Source organism: Anomaloglossus baeobatrachus, chromosome 8 (genome assembly GCF_048569485.1).
Source record: "Anomaloglossus baeobatrachus isolate aAnoBae1 chromosome 8, aAnoBae1.hap1, whole genome shotgun sequence".
Lineage (NCBI taxonomy): Eukaryota > Metazoa > Chordata > Amphibia > Anura > Aromobatidae > Anomaloglossus > Anomaloglossus baeobatrachus.
Genome location: NC_134360.1, coordinates 3,212,950 through 3,239,280, shown reverse-complemented (window position 1 = coordinate 3,239,280; position 26,331 = coordinate 3,212,950).

The following is a 26,331-nucleotide window of genomic DNA, read 5'->3' as shown; positions in this document are numbered from 1 at the left end:
CAATATCTTATTAATTAGTAAGCAATAAAATTAGAAAAAAACCTTTAAATAACGTACCTTTGCAGTAGAGGTCATGATAAAGAAGTAAATAATAAATATTTCCGTTATGGATCTGATAGATTTATCCTGAGAGTTGCATGTTTTTAAAAAATAAAAATAAACAAATAAATCAACAGAAGAAGGGAAATGTGACCTGTCTCCTGCAGCTGAGGAAGCCTCTTTCCGTCTGGTGTTGGGGGGAGGCGCAATCTTAAAAACTTGTGGAACAGGGTTTTTTTGTCTCCCCTTGGAATCTATTGTGAGAGCAGCCCAAAAGAAAAAAAAAAAAAAAAGGGGGGAATTCATTGCAAATTATATTGGAAAAAGGTCATTGACAATAGTTTTATTTTACTAATTTTATCCCAAAGAAATAAAAGTCAACTGTGGACATGTTTACATTCATTGATAGCTTTTCAAGCATAGAGGTCTGTTAGATGATTTTTCTATGGCAAATCAACATTTTGTTTTCCCACATGGCCAGTTTATTTGTTCTAGATTCTTTTATCCCTTCAGGTTATAGGACAGTATCACAGAGATGCTGATAATATCCTCAATGTTTCAAATATGAACGCCTCTACATCCAATATCCAAAGGTGTGCTACGTTATTATAGTTATTAATAATAATAATCATAATAATCATTTATTAATAATTACAATAATTTGTTTTAAGAAATGTGGATGATTTATGGAATTCTGTGTTTTATATTTAATGTATTGAATAATCTGCTTTCTTTATATAGAAAGAATGATTGCAATGCAGATTTCTGTGGTCCAAGCAAAGGTTATAAAAGCCATTGAAAGGGTTTTCCATTATTAAGTTACAGATAAAAACAATATTTCTGGTGTTCCCGATTAGGTACAATCTATACAATGTGACTTTCATGCCTAAATGTAGAGCTCTGGGGCCACACACTTTTTGAATCTAATTATGTTTTGGATAATAGATTCATAAAGGGGGGGAGATGATGCAGAAAGTCACACATTATTTAAGGTTTTAATTTGTTCATCGATTGGGTTTTTCTATTAAGTGTTCTTTATATTTTTATCTGTAAGGAGGATACAGCAGTCACACATATATCTCATGATTGCTCTGATGTAACAAGAATTGTCAGGTTTTGAGCATGTCTCAGATGAGCCCATTGCTAATGCAGATTTTGAGTTTTGATGGATCCAGATACCAAGATGCTGGTTGATTCTGCACTGGATATGCTGAGGTTACGCAACATGAGGTATTAAAAATCAAACCACTCCTCTCTCATCGGAATAGGAGAACGAGATGAAGATTTGCGATCACTGTGGTTTGTAGAGCGGAAAGGGGTAAGATAGTCAAAATGTGGAAATAGGCAGCAGCCGGAGGAGATGCTCGCACAGGTGCACAACAAAGAGGCAGTGAATGGGCCTAGAGTTGAGAGTCCTTATACAATGCAGACCAGTACCTCGGTGGCTCCTGTCACGTCGTCCGTGACATTGGTCACTCCTTGTGTTCTTAAATCTTTAAAGGAACAAGCGATTCAGCAAGGAACGGAGTGTGAGACGCAGGGAGCCAGTGACTGAGGAAGGTCTGTGGATAAAGGGCGGTAAGCTTTCTCTGCCGTGAGTGCTCTACTCAATAATGGCCCAGGTAACCCATGTGACAAAGGTGTTGGGATGGACAAGATATGGGCGGCACCACTGTTCAGTACCCAGGTGGCCAGACACCTCCAGTCTTGTAAGACGTGTGCCTATTAAGGTAGAAAAACTGTAAAGACCTCGTAGAAACACCCCCTCATCCGCTCTACTGCTCCGGTGATTGCAGATTAGTCATATACATCTACCATGAGTAGGTTTATATGAGTTTTGTGCGTGTTGTGTGAATTTCTTTTCAGGCCTGCTCTGAAACATATCCAGTGTGGAAAACGTTACTGCTGAAAAACTCATGATGCTGGTGGTATGTAAAGATGGAGTTCCTAAAAAGTGGTAAAAGAACATATTCTATAGCAGAGGTCATTATAGAGGTCAGTACCTGGGGATGCCCCTGATGAACCCCTGTCTGCCATTGTGAAGAGGGGAGAAATGCGTTGCGCTTCTTTCATGCTAAGTGTCTGATAAATATGCGTTTATTTTATTAGCCTGAGTGTGAATTGTACAGCGAGGGTCTGTGATTGGACGAGATCTCCTCATGACTTTACCTGGCCTTATTATTGTATTTATGCAGTGGCTACATGTTATACATGTGAGATATTTAATTTATTTTAGGGTTTGTTCTTGAATTTGCTGTATCATATTGATTTAAGCTACAAACAGCTATGTAAAATACAGAGTGTGAATATTTAATCTTTGGGAATGAATTGGATATATATAATTGCATATTGACGCCTCTTTATCCCCGGTATCTCACGGTTTCTATATTCCCTCACTGACATTAGCAGCATGTCTTAGCTTAGCAGTGTAGGGATAGGGAGGGTGAGCCGTCGGTGAGCGGGGGCGCCAATTCGCCTTATAGGGTGCCGACCTCCGCTGTGAGGTAGGGAGAGTTTAGGGCTATTGCCCCAATCCCTGCCCCTCCTTTATTGGAATATTTAATTGTGTCTATACTCACATGGGTGGATGTTTGGAATTTTAATGATTATAACATAAACATGTAACGATCCACAAGATAATGGTGGACGCTGCAAATCATGTAACAAATGTTCGTTTTCCTTTAATAATTAGATCTTTATATAAGGTATTTTTGGTTTAGTACCTAGAACGTGATTATATTTCTCACAGATACTTCAGATACAGTGTGATGTCCTGACCAGTGATGTACGAGCCGTTTACAACTGCCTATATAGTGTGTTAGACATGTGTATCCTCCAATTCCAGATCCTAAATCAGTGTTAGGAGCACGTGGTCTCCAGCCAGGAGACTGGGTGATCCTAAAAAGACAAGTCAGAATGATCCCTGAGTCAGAATCAGGTGGACCGGTCCAGCTTATCCCAACCACAGCAACTTCCATGAAGCTTGAGGGAAAACCCATCTGGAGACAACAACCACTGTAAAGAGTCCATTGTACCAGCAGAATGAGGGTCACAACACACATAGTGCTGGATTATCTCACATAGAACTTTATGGAGAATTTCTAGATTGGGGATGATACATGAGAAATAACCATAAGGGAACAATGGGTACAGGAACATTACACAAATAAGGGCTCATGGTGGGAAAGACATTATCTGACCTGAACCAATCAATTATTTTAAGGGTTTAAGTGACTAAAGGCCACTTCACACATAACGAGATCGTAAACGAGATCGTTACTACGTCACAGTTTCTGTGACGCAAGAACGACTTCAATTGCGATCTCGTCACGTTTGACACGTACCAACGATTCACCCCCTGCTGCGAAATCGCTGATCGATGCCGAACAGCTTGGGCCATTTTTGGCTCGTTGGAGTCCTGCTGGGCTGCATGAATCTGTATGTTTGACACCCTATTAACGATTTCGTTGACGACCTAGATGAGATGCACGAAGGCGTGTTGTTGCGTCCCCGTTTCCGCGCCCCTCTCTGCACCGATTGGTTAGCTCCAGGTGCAGGTGCGGCTTCGATCCGAAAAACACACCAACAAAGCGACCGGGTACAATGGACGAAGGAATCAGGGTGGAGACGCAGGTTCTATCTCAAAGCAAAGCGCAAAAGAAGTGACAAAGGGTGACGCGATCCAAAATTTAACCGCTAGATACGCCCCCTGCATGCCCAATCAGAACGCAGTATTGGCCGCCAATGAAAGCGGAGGGGGGTATGGAAAAGGCGACGCAAATGCACGCCTACGTGACTCACTGCATTTTACTACGCCCCTAATGGGATTGGAATCGTTAACATAGTTGCTGTGTGACAGGGTCCCAGCGATTTGAAAGATCGTTATACGGGACGCATGCTCATTCATAAACTCGTTATGTGTGACACCCAACATGCGATTTCAACAACGACTCATAAACGATCCAGAAAGTGTGACGTAGTAGCGATCTCGTTCACGATCTCGTTATGTGTGACTGGACCTTTAAGGATAACATACACTTATACGTAACTGGTATTGTTTTATTTGTTGGTATTTGAAGCTGTAAAAGTGCTACTCTGTGTTACTGAAGGTAATCAAATCCATGTGTAAGGGAAATCTTGTTAAAGGCCTCCTGGTGGTAGATTATAGACCCGAGACAAGAAGAGATCCAATAGTGTTGTGATACAATTAGGTGTATTAAGGTAGAAAAGTCTCAAAGACACGGACAGCACTTGGATATTGACTGAGAATCAGTCTTTCAGAAACAGTAACGCTAAAAGCTGCAGCATAACAGTAAGAAGCTTATTCTTACAATTGCCTTACTCTTTCTAATCGATTAATCTCGAAATCTGAGTGAGCTCGTCAGTATTAAATAGTCTGTTCTAAGGACTGGTTCGTTACCTGTGCCTCTGTGAACTGTGTGTGCGGGATGTGATCAACTCTCTGATCAGCAGTCTGTACCAGCGGGGGCAAAGGCTTAGCATTGCTTGTATAGTGGATAGAAAAATGAAAAAGTTGCAGTTAAAGCATTAGAGCTGATGTTTTAGAGGACCATGGTAGGGTCAGAAGGTTAATAAAGTATTTAAGGGGGACTGTTGAGGAGAGCCATAAGATGAAATACTTAATTAACCTCTGGACATAGAGCATTGTGGGAAATATGTCGATTTGCCTTGCATAATTCAGGTTTCAGATCATATACATGACACAGATATAAAGGTGGCTGTCATTATCTGTTTCTCCACACCTTGCCTTGAATGCAAGGAATGTCCAGGTGTAAGAAGATACCATATAAGAGAATACCAACCCAAAGATCAGATGACATTACAGACCAAACCATCCAGCATGGATCTACCAGATGACGTCCCTCCCATCACCATCACCATGGATCCATCCAATGATGTCATAGACCCGCCTACAATGACGCCTACCAATCAGCTCATGGACTGATACATTGTTCGACCCACTGACCAATGAACACATCCGGACATGCCCCTTTGCAAGGTTATATCAGAGCAAGCTCAGTTGTAATAAAGCAGAGCATGGGCTGACTTCTGTCGAGGAAGGATGAATATCCGACTGTGTCTGATCTCATTTTTCAAGCATGCACTCGACCCACACCAATTAGACCAGGCAGTAGGCAACTAGTGATCTCTGGTTAAGAGTTCACCCTAACACTATGATGGGGACTTCCGGGGCCGCACTGCAGCACTTGTGTCTATGACTTGTAAGCATGGACGCCGCGCAGCTGCTCATTAATCAGACACAGGACTGTTTTGTTCATAATTGCTTTTCCTTTGATGTCTCCGCTCTCGTATCCTCGGGCCGCGCGCAGCTTCTTCATCTGGGGACAATCAGGAGCTGCGCATTCTGAGCCGGCATCTTATACATAGATTTATTGATCAACCTATTTCATTAGTTTAGCTCTTAAATTGGAAAATTGAATTTCTTTTAATAGAAAGTTATGTTAATAAAGGTTTCTGAGATCCGTATCACAGCGCAGAACGGCTCCAGGGGTTACCGATTAGTCTGTGGTGCTATCAAAGCGCAGAACCACTGCAGGGGGTAACGAATAGTCTGTGGTGCTATCACAGCGCAGAACAGCTGCAGGGGGTAATGAATAGTCTGTGGTGCTATCACAGCGCAGAACGGCTGCCGGGGGTAATGAATAGTCTGTGGTGCTATCACAGCGCAGAACAGCTGCATGGGGTAATGAATAGTCTGTGGTGCTATCAAAGCGCAGAACCACTGCAGGGGGTAACAAACAGTCTGTGGTGCTATCACAGCGCAGAACAGCTGCAGGGGGTAATGAATAGTCTGTGGTGCTATCACAGCGCAGAACAGCTGCAGGGGGTAATGAATAGTCTGTGGTGCTATCACAGCGCAGAACAGCTACAGGGGGTAACAAATAGTCTGTGGTGCTATCACAGCGCAGAACAGCTACAGGGGGTAATGAATAGTCTGCGGTGCTATCACAGCGCAGAGCAGCTGCAGGGGGTAACAAATAGTCTGTGGTGCTATCACAGCGCAGAACAGCTGCAGGGGGTAATGAATAGTCTGTGGTGCTATCACAGCGCAGAACGGCTGCAGGGGGTAATGAATAGTCTGTGGTGCTATCACAGTGCAGAACGGCTGCAGGGGGTAATGAATAGTCTGTGGTGTTATCACAGCGCAGAACAGCTGCAGGGGGTAATGAATAGTCTGTGGTGCTATCACAGTGCAGAACAGCTACAGGGGGTAACAAATAGTCTGTAGTGCTATCACAGCGCAGAACAGCTGCATGGGGTAATGAATAGTCTGTGGTGCTATCACAGCGCAGAACAGCTGCATGGGGTAATGAATAGTCTGTGGTGCTATCACAGCGCAGAACAGCTGCATGGGGTAATGAATAGTCTGTGGTGCTATCACAGCGCAGAACAGCTGCAGGGGGTAATGAATAGTCTGTGGTGCTATCACAGTGCAGAACAGCTGCAGGGGGTAATGAATAGTCTGTGGTGCTATCACAGCGCAGAACAGCTGCAGGGGGTAATGAATAGTCTGTGGTGCTATCACAGCGCAGAACAGCTGCAGGGGGTAATGAATAGTCTGTGGTGCTATCACAGGGCAGAACAGCTGCAGAGGGTAATGAATAGTCTGTGGTGCTATCACAGTGCAGAACAGCTGCAGGGGGTAACGAATAGTCTGTGGTGCTATCACAGCGCAGAACAGCTGCAGGGGGTAATGAATAGTCTGTGGTGCTATCACAGCGCAGAACAGCTGCAGGGGGTAATGAATAGTCTGTGGTGCTATCACAGCGCAGAACAGCTGCAGGGGGTAACGAATAGTCTGTGGTGCTATCACAGCGCAGAACAGCTGCAGGGGGTAATGAATAGTCTGTGGTGCTATCACAGGGCAGAACAGCTACAGGGGGTAACGAATAGTCTGTGGTGCTATCACAGCGCAGAACAGCTGCATGGGGTAATGAATAGTCTGTGGTGCTATCACAGCGCAGAACAGCTGCAGGGGGTAATGAATAGTCTGTGGTGCTATCACAGCGCAGAACAGCTGCAGGGGGTAATGAATAGTCTGTGGTGCTATCACAGCGCAGAACAGCTGCAGGGGGTAACGAATAGTCTGTGGTGCTATCACAGCGCAGAACAGCTGCATGGGGTAATGAATAGTCTGTGGTGCTATCACAGCGCAGAACAGCTGCAGGGGGTAATGAATAGTCTGTGGTGCTATCACAGTGCAGAACAGCTGCAGGGGGTAACGAATAGTCTGTGGTGCTATCACAGTGCAGAACAGCTGCAGGGGGTAATGAATAGTCTGTGGTGCTATCACAGTGCAGAACAGCTGCAGGGGGTAATGAATAGTCTGTGGTGCTGTAATAACCTGCAGGTAACGGGATACGCAAGGACTGCACGGAACCACGGGGGTTAATCAATGCAAATTTAATAATGTATTGCACAACACAGGTGGAGGAAAAGTGTGGGAAGGGGAGAAACGCCGGGAAGGTGCACAGCAGTAGAGATAATGCAATATACGTACAACTACTTTGAATCACTTGTCAAGGGTGGGAAGCCTCAGATTGTACTCCCAAAAGCAAAAGACAGAAATCCTTATTAAACAAAAAAAACGCAGAGTCCTTGTTACCTTACTCGTATAACACAGTGCAGAGTCCTTGTTACCTTAAGGTCCAGTCACACTAAGAAACTTACCAGCGATCCCAACAACGATAGGGATCGCTGGTAAGTTGCTAGGAGGTTGCTGGTGAGATATCACACTGCGACGCTCCAGCGATCCCACCAGCAACCTGACCTGGCAGGGATCGCTGGAGCGTCGCTACACGAGTTGCTGGTGAGCTCACCAGCAACCAGTGACCAGCCCCCAGCGCCGCGTGGAAGATGCTGCGCTTGGTAACTAAGGTAAATATCGGGTAACCAACCCGATATTTACCTTGGTTACCAGCGCACGGAGCTACACGTGCAGAGAGCAGGGAGTAGCGCACACTAAGCGCTGGCTCCCTGCTCTCCTAGCTACAGCACACATGGGGTTAATTACCCGATGTGTCCTGCAGCTACATGTGCACAGAGCAGGAGCCGGCACTGACAGTGAGAGCGGCGGAGGCTGGTAACAAAGGTAAATATCGGGTAACCAAGGACAGGGCTTCTTGGTTTCCCGATGTTTACATTGGTTACCAGCCTCCGCAGAAGCCGGCTCCTGCTGCCTGCACATTTAGTTGTTGCTGTCTCGCTGTCACACACAGCGATCTGTGCTTCACAGCGGGACAGCAACAACTAAAAAATGGCCCAGGACATTCAGCAACAACCAACGACCTCACAGCAGGGGCCAGGTTGTTGCTGGATGTCACACACAGCAACATCGCTAGCAACGTCACAAAAGTTGTTCGTTAGCAGCGATGTTGCTAGCGATGTTGCTTAGTGTGACGGGGCCTTTACTCGTATAACACAGTGCAGAGTCTTTTCCTATCTGTCCCTAACTAAAAGTAGTGTGTACACTTAACTGCAGGTTTCAGCGTGGGGTACCTCGTCACCATTGGGGCCCGTATTCCGCCGGCAGACACCTCTAAAGTTCAGTCTTTGTCCCGGGTCTGTAATTTGCACGTGCTGCCTGGCCCCTCGCTCCACATCCAGCCTCTTTGGATCTGTAATTTTGTAACTTGCACGTGCTGTCTGGCCCCTCGCTCCACATCCAGCCTCTTTGGATCTGTAATTTTGTAATTTGCACGTGCTGTCTGGCCCCTCGCTCCACATCCAGCCTCTTTGGATCTGTAATTTTGTAATTTGCACGTGCTGTCTGGCCCCTCGCTCCACATCCAGCCTCTTTGGATCTGTAATTTTGTAATTTGCACGTGCTGTCTGGCCCCTCGCTCCACATCCAGCCTCTTTGGATCTGTAATTTTGTAATTTGCACGTGCTGTCTGGCCCCTCGCTCCACATCCAGCCTCTTTGGATCTGTAATTTTGTAATTTGCACGTGCTGTCTGGCCCCTCGCTCCACATCCAGCCTCTTTGGATCTGTAATTTTGTAATTTGCACGTGCTGTCTGGCCCCTCGCTCCACATCCAGCCTCTTTGGATCTGTAATTTTGTAACTTGCACGTGCTGTCTGGCCCCTCGCTCCACATCCAGCCTCTTTGGATCTGTAATCTGTAATTTTGTAACTTGCACGTGCTGTCTGGCCCCTCGCTCCACATCCAGCCTCTTTGGATCTGTAATCTGTAATTTTGTAACTTGCATGTGCTGTCTGGCCCCTCGCTCCACATCCAGCCTCTTTGGATCTGTAATTTTGTAATTTGCACGTGCTGTCTGGCCCCTCGCTCCACATCCAGCCTCTTTGGATCTGTAATTTTGTAATTTGCACGTGCTGTCTGGCCCCTCGCTCCACATCCAGCCTCTTTGGATCTGTAATTTTGTAACTTGCACGTGCTGTCTGGCCCCTCGCTCCACATCCAGCCTCTTTGGATCTGTAATTTTGTAATTTGCACGTGCTGTCTGGCCCCTCGCTCCACATCCAGCCTCTTTGGATCTGTGTCTTGGGGGGGACACCACACAACACTCTAAGGTACTTGGACCTCGGAAAAACAGGGCAGACTGAGGCCTTCTATCTTACAGCCCACTCCAGCACACTCCTCTCTGCAAAACAGCCACATGTAGACTCCTCCTCCTCCTGTTCCAGACTCAATCAAGTCACTTGAGCAGCAGGACTTTTGCCCGCTGTTCTCTGTTTTGACAGCAGGTGGCAGCATAACACAAGGAAGTCCACCAAACAGTCTTTTAACCTATATATATATATATATAGATATATATATATATAAATCATACTATGAAGAAAAAGACATGGATCGCACATCCCAAAAATACAATGATCTAAAGCCGCTAGGCAAAAAATTAAATAGAACATGAGGTTCTTTTGTTACCATTCTGATCAGATTGTATTAAGCCCACTGCCACGTCACGGCAAACCTCTTGAGTGGGTCCCTAACCTGACCTTTTTGTGCGGCACTGTGCACTGACCACCGCCGCAGCGACAAAGCGCCAGCAGGGTGGACGACCTGGTGCTTCACAGCACCCATGCTGCAAGGCAAAGCCCCCAAGGCTCCAGGCCGCGCCGCCCCACTGACACCACACCACCACAACAGCAGCCACCACACAGCACCAGCACACAGTGAGAGGAGCTGTGCACTCACCTCCCACTGGCTCCCACATGTGAACTGGGAGCAAAAAGAAGGCTGACCCCTCTTGCAGTCTCCTGCTGATTAAAATCACCTGTGCCAAAGGGGGAGAGTGCAGATCCAAGTAAAGAGGGGGATAGAATGATATATATCATACTATGAAGAAAAGTTTGTTATACAACAGTCTATCCCCCTTTTTTGCTTGGATCTGCACTCTCCCCATTTGGCACAGGTGATTTTAATCAGCAGGAGACTGCAAGAGGGGTCAGCCTTCTTTTTGCTCCCAGTTCACATATGGGAGCCAGTGGGAGGTGAGTGCACAGCTCCTCTCACTGTGTGCTGCTGCTGTTGTGGTGGTGTGGTGTCGGTGGGGCGGCGCGGCCTGGAGCCTTGGGGGCTTCGCCTTGCAGCATGGGTGCTGTGAGGCACCAGGTCGCCCGCCCTGCTGGCGCTTTGTCGCTGCGGCGGTGGTCAGTGCACAGTGCCGCACTAAAAGGTCAGGTTAGGGACCCACTCAAGAGGTTTGCCGTGACGTGGCAGTGGGCTTAATACAATCTGATCAGAATGGTAACAAAAGAACCTCATGTTCTATTTAATTTTTTGCCTAGCGGCTTTAGATCATTGTATTTTTGGGATGTGCGATCCATGTCTTTTTCTTCATAGTTTGTTATATATATATAAATGTTAACAGGTCTTACAGTGCTATCACAGCGCAGAACAGCTGCAGGGGGTAATGAATAGTCTGTGGTGTTATCACAGCGCAGAACAGCTGCAGGGGGTAACGAATAGTCTGTGGTGCTATCACAGCGCAGAACAGCTGCAGGGGGTAACGAATAGTCTGTGGTGCTATCACAGCGCAGAACCACTGCAGGGGGTAACGAATAGTCTGTGGTGCTATCACAGCGCAGAACAGCTGCAGGGGGTAACGAATAGTCTGTGGTGCTATCACAGCGCAGAACCACTGCAGGGGGTAACGAATAGTCTGTGGTGCTATCACAGCGCAGAACAGCTGCAGGGGGTAACGAATAGTCTGTGGTGCTATCACAGTGCAGAACAGCTGCAGGGGGTAACAAATAGTCTGTGGTGCTATCACAGCGCAGAACAGCTGCAGGGGGTAACGAATAGTCTGTGGTGCTATCACAGCGCAGAACAGCTGCAGGGGGTAATGAATAGTCTGTGGTGCTATCACAGCGCAGAACAGCTGCCGGGGGTAATGAATAGTTTGTGGTGCTATCACAGCGCAGAACGGCTGCAGGGGGTAACAAATAGTCTGTGGTATTATCACAGCGCAGAACAGCTGCAGGGGGTAACGAATAGTCTGTGGTGTTATCACAGCGCAGAACGGCTGCCGGGGGTAATGAATAGTCTGTGGTGCTATCACAGCACAGAACAGCTGCAGGGGGTTATGAATAGTCTGTGGTGCTATCACAGCGCAGAACGGCTGCAGGGGGTAATGAATAGTCTGTGGTGCTATCACAGCGCAGAACAGCTGCAGGGGGTAACGAATAGTCTGTGGTGTTATCACAGCGCAGAACAGCTGCAGGGGGTAACGAATAGTCTGTGGTGTTATCACAGCGCAGAACAGCTGCAGGGGGTAATGAATAGTCTGTGGTGCTATCACAGCGCAGAACAGCTGCAGGGGGTAACGAATAGTCTGTGGTGCTATCACAGCGCAGAACGGCTGCAGGGGGTAATGAATAGTCTGTGGTGCTATCACAGCGCAGAACAGCTGCAGGGGGTAACGAATAGTCTGTGGTGCTATCACAGCGCAGAACGGCTGCAGGGGGTAATGAATAGTCTGTGGTGCTATCACAGCGCAGAACGGCTGCAGGGGGTAATGAATAGTCTGTGGTGTTATCACAGCGCAGAACAGCTGCAGGGGGTAACGAATAGTCTGTGGTGTTATCACAGTGCAGAACGGCTGCAGGGGGTAATGAATAGTCTGTGGTGCTATCACAGCGCAGAACAGCTGCAGGGGGTAATGAATAGTCTGTGGTGCTATCACAGCGCAGAACGGCTGCAGGGGGTAACGAATAGTCTGTGGTGCTATCACAGCGCAGAACGGCTGCAGGATGTAACGAATAGTCTGTGGTGCTATCACAGCGCAGAACAGCTGCAGGGGGTAACGAATAGTCTGTGGTGCTATCACAGCGCAGAACGGCTGCAGGGGGTAATGAATAGTCTGTGGTGCTATCAAAGCGCAGAACAGCTGCAGGGGGTAACGAATAGTCTGTGGTGCTATCACAGCGCAGAACGGCTGCAGGATGTAACGAATAGTCTGTGGTGTTATCACAGCGCAGAACGGCTGCAGGGGGTAATGAATAGTCTGTGGTGCTATCACAGCGCAGAACAGCTGCAGGGGGTAATGAATAGTCTGTGGTGCTATCACAGCGCAGAACGGCTGCAGGGGGTAATGAATAGTCTGTGGAGCTATCACAGCGCAGAACAGCTGCAGGGGGTAACGACATATCCATGGCCGAAAGTGATGGCACCCTCAACGTACCAGTCACAGTGTCTGCACAGTCCTGGCTGAAAGTGTTGACACCCTTGAGATTGTTCTGGAAAATGATTGTAATTACACACATTTTGTTATACACAGATTTATTTACTCTGTGGAACAACCCAAAAAAAAGGAGAAATAAATAACAAATTGGACATAATTTCACACAAACCCCCCAAAATGGGCCGGACACAAATGTTGGCACCTTTCCAAAATTTTATTTTAAGCATGTGATGCCCGATCAGACTCTGCTGTGGCAAATAACAGGTGTGGGCAATAAGAAATCCCACCTGAAACCAGGTAAAAAGGGGAGAAGTTCCCTCAGTCTCTGCGTTGTGTCTGTGTGCGGCACCAGACTGCACTCCCTCTGGAATAAGTCCCTCCATCAGTCGCCTCCTGTCCCCGTCCACAGCTTCTTCCTCCTCTCACCTGGAATCTCGGACTCTTCTTTATAAACGTCTCCAGGTCTCTCACATTTGAAGACGTCTTTTCCCAACAGCAATTTTGAGACCTCAAATCCCACCAAGGACGACATCTGCCAGGAGTCTGTATGTTCTCCCCATGTTTGTGCGTTAACTCCAGGTTCACTGGTTTCCTCCCACACTCCATAGTCTGATAGGGAATGTAGATTGTGAGCCCCGATGGGGACAGTGATGATCACGCCTGTGAATCCTCCCCGCTGCCACTTTTCCCTGTGCAGTGCCTTTGTTTTCCAGCAGATGAATATGGGGGGGCACATTTCTACCCCCCACCTGTACCCCCCCTTACTCTTTCCCCCTCCTCTGTTGTAATTGGTGTCTTCTTCTGGCCGTCCCAGCCATGTAGCTATGTAACGCTCTGGTGCCCGGGGCTCTTGGGCGCTCCCACCTCTTGGGGGCCACGAGGCAGTGGAGCTTCGGGTGCGGGTCACATTATACAGAGCCCCTTGCACATGTTATGAGGAGGCTGCGGCACTGATGGGGGCGCTGTGACCAGTTTTATTACGGCACTTATACAGTTATTTAGGTGCACAGGACAGGGGGGACTTTACGCCATTTTTTCTTTTTTTAAAACACAGAATAGAAAATGCTGTAACAAACTGTGATGAAAGCGTCATTGTCCCCTGTGATGACACCGTGCGGCCATGACCGCAAACACACATGGAGGCGCCAATTCCTCTGTCCAAAATACTGAGGGCATAAGTTATAGCATCTTCACCGAATGTCGCAGCCATTTTATCCATAGAATTTAGGGCGACGTTCACATCTCATTTTATGCTTCCACCCAAGGTATATCTAATATATAAAGCTGAGTGTATGTATGTGTGTGTATGTACCGTATATGTGTGTGTGTGTATGTATGTATGTGTGTGTGTGTACCGTATGTGTGTGTGTGTATGTACCGTATGTGTGTGTATGTATGTATGTGTGTGTGTGTGTATGTACCGTATATGTGTGTGTGTGTATGTATGTATGTGTGTGTGTGTACCGTATGTGTGTGTGTGTGTATGTACCGTATGTGTGTGTATGTATGTATGTGTGTGTGTGTGTATGTACCGTATATGTGTGTGTGTGTGTGTATGTATGTATGTGTGTGTGTGTGTGTGTACCGTATGTGTGTGTGTGTGTATGTACCGTATGTGTGTGTATGTATGTATGTGTGTGTGTGTGTATGTACCGTATATGTGTGTGTGTGTATGTATGTATGTGTGTGTGTGTATGTATGTATGTGTGTGTGTATGTATGTATGTGTGTGTGTATTTATGTATGTATGTGTGTCTGTGTGTATGTATGTATGTGTGTGTATGTACCGTATGTGTGTGTGTGTGTATGTGTGTGTATGTATGTATGTATGTATGTATGTGTGTGTGTGTATGTATGTATGTATGTATTTATGTATGTGTGTATTTATTTATGTATGTGTGTATGTGTGTGTGCTTGTGTGTGTGTGTACGTATGTATGTGTGTGTATGTGTGTGTATGTACCGTAAGTGTGTGTGTGTGAGTGTACGTATGTATGTGTGTATGTATGTGTGTGTATGTACCGTATGTGTGTGTGTGTATTTATGTATGTATGTATGTATGTATGTATGTGTGTATGTATGTATGTGTGTATGTATGTGTGTATGTATTGTGAGGTAGCACGGTCGGCTGCGCAGCAGAAGACACGGGATCCAGGCATTAAGGTTCACAGCACACGGTTTTAATGTCCAAACAAAAGTCCATAACAAAATACATGTGCCTCCCCAGCAGAGACTCAGGGAGTTCTGTTCACTCCCTCACACCCGGCACACCTGCCCTCGTTCCTGTTTCCATTTAACCCTTCCTTCAGCCTGTAGGGAAACAGCATTAACCCTAGAGTGGATTTACTTTCTATCATGGAGTGAGCACAACCGGGGCGAGACATACCGGCCGTCATAGATAACCCCGGTCACAGTCTCACATACCCCCCCCTCAGTTCAAGCGTGCGGGGTTGAACTCCAGCCATCAAACACGGGCCGCGGGACAAGGCATCGGCGTTGCCCTGCAACCCACCGGCCCGGTGTTCAACCGTAAACCGGAAGTTCTGCAGAGAAAGGAACCACAGGGTAACCCGGGCATTCCGTTCCTTGGCGGACCTCATCCAGACCAGTGGAGAGTGATCCGTCACCAAGCGAAACTGCCGTCCCAGCAGGTAATAGCGTAGGGACTCCAAGGCCCACTTGATCGCCAGGCACTCCTTCTCCACTACGCTATAATTCCGCTCGGGAGGGGTGAGCTTCCTACTTAAGAAGGTGACGGGGTGTTCCTCCCCCTGAACCACCTGAGACAGCACTGCCCCCAGGCCGACCTCTGAGGCGTCAGTCTGTACTATGAACTCCTTCCGGAAATCAGGGTGTACTAGAACGGGCTGTCCGCACAGGACCTCCTTCAGGGCCCGGAAGGAGTCCTCGGCCTGCGGAGTCCAGCGCACCATGACGGACTTCTTGCCTTTGAGAAGGTCCGTCAAGGGGGCTGATAGTCCCGCAAAATCCTTTACAAACCTCCTGTAGTACCCCACGATACCCAGGAAGGCCCTAACCTGCTTCGTGGTCAGGGGTCTAGGCCACTTCTGGATCGCCTCAACCTTGTTAATTTGGGGCTTAATCACTCCTTGGCCTATCACGTAGCCCAAGTAGCGGGCTTCCGTGAGTCCCAATGCACATTTCTTGGGATTGGCTGTCAATCCGGCTGTTCGAAGCACGTCCACCACCGTTTGTACCTGTTCCAAGTGGGTCTGCCAATCGGAGCTGTAAATAATGATGTCATCCAGGTACGCTGATGCATACACCTGGTGGGGTTCCAGCACTAAGTCCATCAACCTCTGGAACGTGGCCGGAGCGCCATGTAACCCAAAAGGCAAGACAACATAGTGGAAGAGACCCTCCGGCGTAACAAAAGCGGTTTTCTCCTTGGCGGACTCCGTTAGTGGCACCTGCCAGTACCCCTTGGTCAGGTCGAGCGTGGTAAAATATCGCGCCTGTCCCAGCCTATCAATCAGCTCATCCACCCGGGGCATGGGGTAGAGATCGAACTTGGATATTTCGTTCAATCTCCTAAAGTCATTGCAGAACCTTAAGGAGCCATCGGGTTTTGGTATTAGGACAATCGGACTAGCCCATTCACTCCGGGATTTTTCGATGACCCCCAGGCGTAGCATTGTCTTTACTTCCTCCGATATGGTTTGTCTTCGAGCCTCCGGCACCCGGTATGACTTCAGGCGTACCTTCAGGTGGGGCTCGGTGACAATATCATGTCGTATCAGACTGGTCCTACCGGGCAGCTCGGAGAAGACATCGGGGTTCTGCTGAACCAAACGTCTGGCCTCTCGCCTCTGTTGCTTGGTGAGGGCTTCTCCAATCCTTACTTCCGGTTCGTCCTCTCCGGAGGTCGCTGGAGCCGAATGTGAACGACCCGAAGAGGAGGGAGGTGGGGAAAAAACAGCCATCAGGCTTTCCCGTTCCTGCCAAGGTTTTAATAGGTTGACATGGTATATTTGTTCAGGTTTCCGCCTACCGGGCTGCAATACTTTATAGTTAACCACCCCGATTCTTTCCTTTATCTCGTAGGGGCCTTGCCACTGAGCCAGGAATTTACTCTCCGCCGTGGGGATTAATACCAACACCCGATCCCCGGGTTTAAAGGTCCGCACGGTGGCTTGTCTATTGTAGCGGCCGCTTTGCGCGGCCTGAGCCTCCTGTAAATGCTCCTTTACAATTGGCATGACCGCGCTTATGCGGTTCTGCATACCCAAAATGTGTTCGATCACACTTTTATGGGGGGTGGGCTCTTGTTCCCATGTTTCCTTTGCCAGGTCCAACAATCCCCGGGGATGTCGCCCGTATAACAATTCAAAAGGCGAAAACCCCGTGGATGCCTGTGGCACCTCTCGTATGGCAAACATCAAATAGGGAAGCATCATATCCCAGTCTTTCCCGTCTTTTGAAATCACCCTTCTTAGCATGGTTTTCAGGGTTTTATTGAAACGCTCGACTAAACCGTCCGTTTGAGGATGATATACAGACGTACGCAACTGCTTGATCTGGAGTAGCCGGCATAGCTCTTTGGTCACTTTAGACATGAATGGGGTCCCCTGATCCGTAAGGATCTCCTTGGGCAATCCCACCCGGCAGAACACAGCAAACAACTCCCGAGCTATAAGCTTTGCTGCAGTATGTCTGAGAGGTATCGCCTCGGGATACCGGGTGGCATAGTCAACGATCACTAGGATGTGTTGGTGCCCTCGAGCGGACTTTACGAGGGGCCCCACCAGATCCATCCCTATCCGTTCAAAAGGGACTTCTATAATGGGTAACGGTACCAACGGACTGCGAAAAGGGGTCAGGGGTGCGGTAAGCTGACACTCCGGGCAGGTTTCGCAGAACCGTTTTACCTCCCCAAAGACCCCGGGCCAATAGAACCTTTGCAATATTCGCTCCTGCGTTTTCTTGACCCCTACGTGGCCACTCATCAGGTGTTTATGAGCCAAGTCGAGGACCCGCCGGCGATGCGGCTGGGGCACCACCAACTGTTCTACCCCCACGCCCCGTATTTCATCTACCCGGTAGAGTAAATCCTGCTTAAGAGCGAAATGGGGGTACCTTACCTGGGCACCGGGCAGCTGTGCCACCCCGTCAACTACTGTCACCCGACTCCGGGCATGTATTAACGTAGGGTCCTGGAGTTGGGCTGTCCCAAACGTATCCGGGGACGCCTCCAACTCCGGGATGGGCTCGACCGTCTCAGCCTCTCCTGCCAATACCTCTAGGGGCGACCTATCGGGTTCACACTCTGTCCCTATCATGGTGACCCCTACGGCAGGTGTCCCGGATTCAGGATTGTAGGGCTCAGGTCCCGGACCGACCAATATCTGAGGGGACTTAGGGGGTCCCCTCCATAAAGTCCAAAAATAGGGCAGATCCCTTCCTAGGATCACGTCATAAGGAAGAGTGTTAAGAAGTCCCACTTCATGTTGCACCTGACCGCAAGGTGCTGTGATGGTGACAATCCCCGTGGGATAGTCGCGGCAGTCCCCATGTATGCAAACCACCCCCACGGTGCGTCCTGTGGCCTTTACTTTAGCCCTCAAGGTGGATCGCACAAGGGTCACTAAGCTTCCGGAATCCAACAATCCTGTAACCGGACATCCATTCACCTGTATTTGGCACAAGTGGGGCTCCGTCTCTGGGGAGACCAGGTCAGCGGTACACACCACCTGAGCATACATTGAACCCCGCCGGGTAACCCCACAATCCATGGGCTCCGTGGTGAGTGGACACTGGGCTTCCATATGTCCCACCCGCTGGCACCGCCAACATCTAATGGGTACGGAAACCCCCTTGACGGGTTGTCGTTTAGGGTACAGAACCTTCCGGACCTCAGGAATGGCGGCCGTGGCCTCAGACGGGACGGTAGGGGACTCCTGCACCGTTGTCAGCGGTGGGTCCTTGGCCCTAGGCTTGGAGGGGCCAGACCGACGGGCGGTACGCAAAGTCTCAGTGTCCCGTATCAAGTCCTGCGTAGCCACATGCCGCTCTACCAGGGACACTAATTGGTCCAGGGTACTCGGGTCACCCTGTCCGACCCACCGTTGAACGGTGACGGGTAAAGTGCGCACAAAACGATCCACTACTACCCTTTCCACCATTTGCGCCGGGCTCAGATTGTCAGGCTGCAACCACTTTTTTACAAGATGCAACAAGTCATAGGCCTGGGAGCGTACGGGTTTGGCTTCCTCATAGAACCACTGATTTACCCGCTGAGCCCGTACATAGGTATTCACCCCCAACCGAGCCAGTATTTCGGCTTTCAGGGTCACATAGTCAATGGCGTCCTCGGTACAGAGGTCCAGGTACGCTTTTTGGGGTTCCCCCGTCAGATAGGGCGACAATACCTCAGCCCACTGCGGGGTCGGCAGCTTTTCCCGCTCGGCCACCCGCTCAAACACCGCCAGGAACGCTTCCACATCATCACCCGGGGTCATCTTTTGCAACGCTTGTCTCACCGCTTTCCGGACGCTGCCGTCGTCACCCGGTCCCGGGGTTGTTGCTGCCGGTCCGGCACGGATCGACTTGGCCAGGAGAACCATCTGTTCTTGGTGCCTTTTTTCCTGCAATTGCAAGGCTTGCTGCTGACGTGCATTGGCCTGATCCATCTGTTCTTGGAGTTTTTTTTCCTGCACTTGCAAGGATTGCTGCTGACGTTCCAACGCCCGGAGCAGGTGTGCATTGGTCTGTTGCTGCTGTGCATTAGCCTGTTGTTGCTGTGCATTAGCCTCTTGTAGCTGTGCATTAGTCTGTTGCTGCAGCCTTAGTATGTCTTCCATGGCGTCGCTGGGTTTGGGCTGTAGTATAGCCGCTCGAATCCAGGACATGTGCTACCGGGTCACCCGGGATGGATGCTACACCTCACCGGCTGTCATGCCCGCATTCTCCACCATATGTGAGGTAGCACGGTCGGCTGCGCAGCAGAAGACACGGGATCCAGGCATTAAGGTTCACAGCACACGGTTTTAATGTCCAAACAAAAGTCCATAACAAAATACATGTGCCTCTCCAGCAGAGACTCAGGGAGTTCTGTTCACTCCCTCACACCCGGCACACCTGCCCTTGTTCCTGATTCTATTTAACCCTTCCTTCAGCCTGTAGGGAAACAGCATTAACCCTAGAGTGGATTTACTTTCTATCATGGAGTGAGCACAACCGGGGCGAGACATACCGGCCGTCATAGATAACCCCGGTCACAGTCTCACAGTATGTATGTATGTATGTACGTGTGTGTGTGTGTGTGTGTGTGTCCACTAAAGGAATCCGCACCGTCGCATTTACAATCACAAAATTTTGCACAGACACTCCATGTCTCTCAGGGAACGTCATAGACTATGTTTTAACAAGAAAATTTAACCCCACGCTTTACAGTTACTCTCCAAAAAACATGCCTCCATTAAAGTGAATGGAGCTGTGAGATACAGGCTATTAATAGGAGCTATGATTGGTTGCTATAGGAACAAAGGACATTCATAGTATAAGAAGCTTCTGTGTCAGGTAATATGATGTCGGTGGAGAGACAGACACAGATAGACACAGACTGAGAGACAAATAAGGAATAACGTTTGGAACACCATTCTAAGTCTGAACTGGGTGCAAAAACCTAAAAAAACATCACTATGGGGAGATAAGGTATGCACACCAGTGACTATGTAAGGGGAATACATGAAATAGCAGAAACTGCTGTGTGAATACTGACTTGAAAAATCCAATACCTATATGCAAGAATGAAAATGTGAAAAATGGAATCTGCATTACTGCCATGAACATATGAATCAAGAGAAATTTAGCTACTGAACTGATCAATGCAATAGACCCCAACACTACGCCAAAGTATTTCTCTACATTGGGGTCCCTAGCTTGTGTGTGTCCTCTCATGCAGTTACAAAACACATGAGAGGACACACACAAGCTAGGGACCCCAACGTAGAGAAATACTTTGGCGTAGTGTTGGGGTCTATTGCATTGATCAATTCAGTAGCTAAATTTCTCTTGATTCATATGTTCATGGCAGTAATGCAGATTCCATTTTTCACATTTTCACTCTTGCATATAGCTATTGGATTTTTCATGTCAGTATTCACACAGCAGTTTCTGCTATTCCATGTATTCCCCTTACATAGTCACTGGTGTGCATACCTTATCTCCCCATACAGACTGAGAGACAGAAAGACAGAGACAGACAGACAGGCACAGACAGAGAAAGAGGCACACAGGGAAAGAGATAGAGACAAACAGAGACACATAGAGACACCCAGAGACAGATAAGGAAAAAAAGCAGGACAGACAGAAAGACACATGGGGAAAGAGACAGACAGAGGCAGACAGGGAAAGAGACAGACAAGGAAAGAGACAGAGAGACAGACAAAGACAGACGGGGAAAGAGACATATGGGGAAAGAGACAAGCGGGGAAAGAGACAGACGGGGAAAGAGACAGACGGGGAAAGAGACAGACGGGAAAGAGACAGATGGGGAAAGAGGCAGACGGGGAAAGAGACAGTCAGAGAGACAGACAAAGACAAACAGGGAAAGAGATAGGGAAAGAGACAAACAGGGAAAGAGACAGAGAGACAGACAAGGAAAGAGACAGACAAAGACAGACGAGGAAAGAAACAGACGGGGAAAGAGACAGACAGGGAAAGAGGCAGATGTGGAAACAGACAAATGGAGAAAGAGACACACCTGGAAAGAGACACATCTGGAAAGAGACAGATAGGGAAAGAGACAGACCTGGAAAAAGACAGACCTGGAAAGAGACAGACAGGGAAAGAGACAGACAGAGAGACAGACAAAGACAGACAGGGAAAGATGGGAAAGAGACAGACCTGGGAAAGAGACAGATGGGGAAAGAGACAGACGGGGAAAAAGACAGACGGGGAAAGAGACAGACGGGGAAAGAGACAGATGGGGAAAGAGACAGATGGGGAAAGAGACAGACGAGGAAAGAGAACCTGACCCCACCAATACCTTGCCGGTCCACATTACACATATATAGCCTGGGTCTCAGCTTCCCATACTTGGTAAGTTTTTTTAACTGCATGGGAGGACACACATTAGCTAGGGACCCCAAAAATAAGAGAATACCGTGAAGAGGTTTTGGGGCTCTGTTGCAGTGATCAATTCAATAGCTACATTTCTCTTTATTCATATCTTCATGGCAGTAATGCAGATTCCACTCTCATTTTTTCATTTTGCATGTAGCTATTGTATTTTTCAGGCCAGTATTCACACAGCAGTTTCTGCTATTACATGTATTCCCCTTGCATAGTCACTGGTGTGCATACCTTCTCTCCATATAAGGAGACTTATAGGCCAAACAATACTCCTCTGGGAAAGAAATTAAATATGCAAAGTACCTCTTCAGAGAGGAAAAGGATGTGAACTGTAACGCCACCTAATGTAAGTAACAATTCAATTATCAATCCCTGCCACATGATTTATAAAAAGAAAACAAACAAGAGAGTCGACTTGTAGATACGTGGTTCAGGGTGTTTACCCCTCATCAGTGGAAAGGAGGAGATTTGATTTGGTTAGATGAGAGGCCTATGACAGGGGCTGAGAGGTAACATCTTTTTTGTATAGAGCGTCAATCTGGTGTAAGGAGACTTGTAGGCCAATCTAGTGTAAGGAGACTTATAGGCCATGCAATGATCTTGTGGGAAATGAAAGATGCAATTGTCACATGGGAGTGATCACGAGGACGTGACTTATAAAGGGCGACACTGACTGTCAGGATCGCTGATTCCAGTACATGAGTCCAGCTCCTCTTCTCTGAAGAGACAGTTTGCAGACGTCTGTAAGTGACTGGCAGAGACCACACAGGAACGCGTCAGAATCTGGACGGTTTTGAAGCCATTTTCGTTTGGGACAGTATTCCTGATGTATATAAAGCGCTGCGGAATATGTTAGCGCTATATAAAAAATAAAGATTTATTTATTTATTTTTATGAATATTTTTATGTTTTCTCTTATACGCACAGATCACTCGCTGTCCAGGTCGGATGTTTTTTCTTTTTCGCTTTTTTTTATTACTTAATTTTAGGGTTTTTTTTATCTTTTGTTGTGTTTGCGTTTTCATTGCACAGATAAATAAATCTCAGAGCAATTATCTTGTTATTTTGGCAGCGATTCCAACAAAGCAGCAGAATTATTGTATATTGCAGAAATGTATGCAAAAAAGGCTAAATATAGCCAGCGCTGCGAAAAAGGATGAATCAGCGCTTCACATGCACTTACTGGTCTCCGCAGCAAACACCAATCACTGGGGAGATTTAAGGTCTATTAAAAAAGGCAAAACGAAAAATATCCCCCTCCCCTCCCCCAACACAAACACAAAGGTCCTAACATAACTGGAGAAGTCCAATTACTCCGGCCGACGCTCACATCTGAATCATCCTATCTCTGCACCAACAATATTTTATTGTTCATTTTATGAATGCAAAATAAGGCCATTTTCTATAGTGTTAAGTGTTTTTCAACTAGCGTGAGGATCTTTCTTTTATCCTAACTCTTCCTATCTAACACTTTCCTAATATTCTTCTCCTATCTACGCTACTCCTGGAAGTTCATCTCTAAGAGGCTCGTAAATACCTTCATTGTTGTTGTAGGTTTGATCCTTCCGGCTGCAGACCAGAATTGGACGCACTGAGCCGGGCGCGTCACTGGTGGGGGCTGAGAGAAGAGTGACCAGGCTGCTGTCAGTCACAGAGAGGCCGCCCCTTCCCTACCAGTGACGTGCCCAGCTTAGTGCGTCCAACTCCAGTCTGCAGAAAAATTCAGCATTTCTGCCAGAGAATTTGAAATGTTGTGGATTCGAAACATGAACAGCAAATTAGATTACACCAAGTAACACAAGCTCAGCGGGCTAGAACTGGGTGTTGGTGCTGCACTACGGAGCTGGGTGTGTGGTGCTGTGCTCTGGAGCTGGGTGTGTGGTGCTGCACTCTGGAGCTGGGTGTGTGGTGCTGTGCTCCGGAGCTGAGTGTGTGGTACTGCACTCCGGAGCTGGGTGTGTAGTGCTGCACTCCAGAGCTGGGTGTGTGGTGCTGCACTCCGAAGCTGGGTGTGTGGTGCTGCACTCCGGAGCTGGGTGTGTGGTGCTGCACTCCGGAGCTGGGTGTTGGTGCTGCACTATGGAGCTGGGTGTGTGGTGCTGCACTCCGGAGCTGGGTGTGTGGTGCCGCACTCCAGAGCTGGGTGTGTGGTGCCGCACTCCGGAGCTGGGTGTGTGGTGCTGCACTCTGGAGCTGGGTGTGTGGTGCTGTGCTCCAGAGCTGGGTGTGTGGTGCTGTGCCCTGGAGCTGAGTGTGTGGTGCTGCAGTCCAGAGTTGGGTGTGTAGTGCTGCCCTCCAGAGCTGGGTGTGTGGTGCTGCACTCCGGAGCTGGGTGTGCGGTGCTGCACTCCAGAGCTGGGTGTGTGGTGCTGCATTCCGGCGCTGGATGTGTGGTGCTGCACTCTGGAGCTGGATGTGTGGTGCTGCACTCCGGAGCTGGGTGTTGGTGCTGCACTATGGAGCTGGGTGTGTGGTGCTGCACTCCGGAGCTGGGTGTGTGGTGCCGCACTCCAGAGCTGGGTGTGTGGTGCCGCACTCCGGAGCTGGGTGTGTGGTGCTGCACTCTGGAGCTGGGTGTGTGGTGCTGTGCTCCAGAGCTGGGTGTGTGGTGCTGTGCCCTGGAGCTGAGTGTGTGGTGCTGCAGTCCAGAGTTGGGTGTGTAGTGCTGCCCTCCAGAGCTGGGTGTGTGGTGCTGCACTCCGGAGCTGGGTGTGCGGTGCTGCACTCCAGAGCTGGGTGTGTGGTGCTGCACTCCGGCGCTGGATGTGTGGTGCTGCACTCTGGAGCTGGATGTGTGGTGCTGCACTCCGGAGCTGGGTGTTGGTGCTGCACTATGGAGCTGGGTGTGTGGTGCTGTGCTCCGGAGCTGGGTGTGTGGTGCTGTGCTCCGGAGCTGAGTGTGTGGTGCTGCACTCCAGAGTTGGGTGTGTAGTGCTGCCCTCCAGAGCTGGGTGTGTGGTGCTGCACTCCGGAGCTGGGTGTGCGGTGCTGCACTCCAGAGCTGGGTGTGTGGTGCTGCACTCCGGCGCTGGATGTGCGGTGCTGCACTCCGGAGCTGGATGTGTGGTGCTGCACTCCGGAGCTGGGTGTGTGGTGCTGCACTCCGGAGCTGGGTGTGCGGTGTTGTACTCCGGAGCTGGGTGTGTGGTGCTGCACTCCAGGGAGCTGGGTGTGTGGTGCTGCACTCCAGGGAGCTGGGTGTGTGGTGCTGCACTCCGGAGCTGGGTGTGCGTTGCTGCACTCCGTAGCTGGATGTGCGGTGCTGCACTCCGGAGCTGGGTGTGTGGTGTTGCACTCCGGAGCTGGGTGTGTGGTGGTGCACTCCGGAGCTGTGTGTGTGGTGCTGTGCTCCAGAGCTGGTTGTGTGGTGCTACGCTCCGGACCTGGGGTGTGTAGTGCTGCGCTCCGGAGCTGGGGTGTGTGGTGCTGCGCTCCGGAGCTGGGTGTGTGGTGGTGCACTCCGGATATGAGTGTGTGGTGCTGCGCTCCGTAGCTGGGGCGTGTGGTGCTGCGCTCCGAAGCTGGGTGTGTGGTGCTACACTACGGATATGAGTGTGTGGTGCTGCGCTCCAGAGCTGGGGTGTGTAGTGCTGCGCTCCAGAGCTGGGTGTGTGGTGGTGCGCTCCAGAGCTGGGTGTGTGGTGGTGCACTCCGGAGCTGTGTGTGGTGCTGTGCTCTGGAGCTGGGGCGTGTGGTGCTGCGCTCCGAAGCTGGGTGTGTGGTGCTACACTACGGATATGAGTGTGTGGTGCTGCGCTCCAGAGCTGGGTGTGTGGTGGTGCGCTCCAGAGCTGGGTGTGTGGTACTGCACTCCGGAGCTGAGTGTGTGGTGCTGCGCTCCAGAGCTGGGTGTGTGGTGGTGCGCTCCAGAGCTGGGTGTGTGGTGGTGCGCTCCAGAGCTGGGTGTGTGGTGGTGCGCTCCAGAGCTGGGTGTGTAGTGCTGCGCTCCAGAGCTGGGTGTGTGGTGCTGCGCTCTGGAGCTGGGGTGTGTAGTGCTGTGCTCCAGAGCTGGGTGTGTGGTACTGCACTCCGGAGCTGAGCGTGTGGTGCTGCGCTCTGGAGCTGGGGTGTGTACTGCTGTGCTCCGGAGCTGGGTGTGTGGTGCTGTGCTCCAGAGCTGGGGTGTGTAGTGCTGCGCTCCAGAGCTGGGTGTGTGGTGGTGCGCTCCAGAGCTGGGTGTGTGGTCGTGCGCTCCAGAGCTGGGTGTGTGGTGGTGCACTCCGGAGCTGAGCGTGTGGTGCTGCGCTCTGGAGCTGGGGTGTGTAGTGCTGTGCTCCAGAGCTGGGTGTGTGGTACTGCACTCCGGAGCTGAGCGTGTGGTGCTGTGCTCCGGAGCTGGGTGTGTGGTGCTGTGCTCCAGAGCTGGGTGTGTGGTGCTGTGCTCCAGAGCTGGGGTGTGTAGTGCTGCGCTCCAGAGCTGGGTGTGTGGTGGTGCGCTCCAGAGCTGGGTGTGTGGTGGTGCGCTCCAGAGCTGGGTGTGTGGTGGTGCACTCCGGAGCTGAGCGTG